Here is a 2543-nt window from a genome sequence, read left to right as displayed (position 1 = left end):
GAAGGACCTCAGGACACCAAAGCCATCCACGGTGAGGATGTTGTTCTCTTTTGTCGAGCCTCCGGCAACCCCGAACCACAAGTGACCTTTTTTTGGAACTCCCAAGAACTGGATCCCTCCATACGTGAGAGTGCGCCTGGAATTTCTTCCTCCGGGGTGATTGTGCGACCTCTGCCCAAGGGGAGTGGGCTGACTCTTCGGGTGAAGTTGCAGATGTCCAATAATGCCGACACGGTCACTTGTCGGGTCTACAACCAATTCGGGACTGACTCGACCAAAGCCAGAATCACCGTTTATGATGCCAATGAACGTGCGTTTATTTTTTACCCAGCAGAACCAGAATTTTTGCTTTACTAAACTCTATTATTAGAAGACGAGATCAGGTAAAGTCAGGATATCTTAATGCTTAAAAGTAGAGCACTTGAAGGGGTGGAGGCTACATGTAGTTTTTCAAATAGCCTTCCGCTACACCGCCTTACTCATTCTCCCGCCTCGGTTTTGACACTCAGGTCACGAAATCCCGAAATTAAGCGTATCCAAGAATATTTATAGCAATTTACCAATTCCACACCGAGAAATATCCCACTTGTGTGCTTTCATGTCACAATCCACCGACTGACTGAGTGTTCACAGAAGTGGCCTTTGGGGAATGGAAATAAACAATACCAAAATAGGAATTGGTAAACGTGCAATTTTTTTCTAAAGTCTCCAGCGGATGAGTGGTTTACTGCCGAGTGTCGCCTTCGGACACAAGTCGACTGGAGTCATATGTCTTTGTTGCCTTAGTACACCACATAGATTAACTGTCTGAACTGCTCCAAGGCATATGAGCTGACCACTTGCAATGGTTAAAAGGCGCGCTTTTTACATACTAATGCGTGCGGTTCCTCCTAGGAAAATTTATTTATTTATTAAAAGCCCCGCTTTGGATTAAATGTGTCTTGGAGTCCTGAAAAACCCTTCTTGGTATAAAAGCTGACCTTATAGATGCCTTTATGATTACCCCACCCCTATCTGATTCATCTTGAGGGATCGTAGAACTGAGGCCTTTCAACTGATAGAACTTAACATGGGTCCTGCCTTGACCATAGTAACTCAGCCCATAACAACTTCTTTCTACTGTATGTACAATAGCAAAAGGACATACTTGCTTCAGAAAGAGCAATTCGTAACTGCCTTCCGTTGAAAATTCTAGACTAATATCATTCTCATTCACCTAAATTGCAGCAATTGTCATCCACAATTTTTACACCGCTCGACAGGAGGGAAAAAAGAGGCTGAAACACCTCGCACTGCACTTAATTGCACAGAGATACGGGGACATTTTTATCATGGATACTTTTTTATGGGACAGTATATGCACTACATAAATTGTCCCACTCTCTCTCTTTTTCTCCTCTCCATTTTGATGTCACTTCTCATTCAGATGGATGTAAAAGTAGCTCCGCTTGGCAGGCACGCAAAACAACTCATAGTGGTGTGAAAAGCTTTCAATTAATGCCAATCAACTGGAATGCGATGGGCAGTTGTTTCCAGTCCTAGCTGCAACTATAATGCCATTTGGGATGACGAGGAGGCTGGCGACGCTGGGTCCAAAGTGCCATCGCTTTTATCCACTTGTTTAACTTTTAGTGTCATTTATGGTTTTATGGGACGTTATTGCCCGATTAAACGTTGCTATCAAAATCCAGAAAGGAATTTTTGTACCGAAAAGCCATATAACAGCGTAATATACATAATGATGGAGTAGTCGATCCACAAAGTGTTTGTAATAAACCAGGGAAACTGCCGAGTCTAGTACTCAGGCACAAATTAACTGAGTTATGCTGTTCTTTTTTTAATTAGCTCCGCCGAAAGGTCTACCTAAAATTACCGACAGTCCAACAACCACGATCGGTCAAGTTGGCGATTCGACACACCTTCAATGTGAGGTATCAGCTACACCAGCTGCCTCAGTGGTTTGGATTAAGGACACCCTCTTTCCGCTTGACTTGTCCGACTCCAGATACCGACTAATTGGTAAGAAAATGTGTTTTGGCCAATAATAATAATAGTAATACCTTATGACCCGGCAAATTGCTGACCAATATATCTTCCTCCGAGGCATTCATTGTAAAGATTTAAGCCACTGAAATTTGTTCCAACTTTACGAGTCACTTCACTGGCATCTATCCTTTGCAAAAAGGGTCACTTTTAGGATAGAGGGGAAGTATGTGGGTGTGTAAAATGCCAGATCTCGAAACTGCCAGTTACTTTTCGACCACGTGTGCGGTAAATTTGTTTAAAGTGAGATTCCACTGATAAAGGCGCAGAACCTTCTCCCTCTCTCTTCCACTCCCTCGTTTGCCCCGAATGCTCGTTTTCAACAGTTGTATGAAATTTTTATGCCATCAGAGCACATTAGTATTCACCTACTTCCAATTTTATTCATATTTTCTAGACACTAGTGCCTCCGCAGGTCTGAAAAGAATGAAACTTCTTTTGTTTTGTGCCATTTTATTTTAGAGATCCGACTTCACTAGAGGAAAGTTGTCAATTTTTTT

This window comes from Echinococcus granulosus, assembly GCF_000524195.1.
Source record: "Echinococcus granulosus chromosome Unknown EG_S00083, whole genome shotgun sequence".
NCBI lineage: Eukaryota > Metazoa > Platyhelminthes > Cestoda > Cyclophyllidea > Taeniidae > Echinococcus > Echinococcus granulosus.
The sequence above is the reverse complement of the archived record's forward strand: the minus strand, read 5'-3'. Positions refer to the sequence as shown.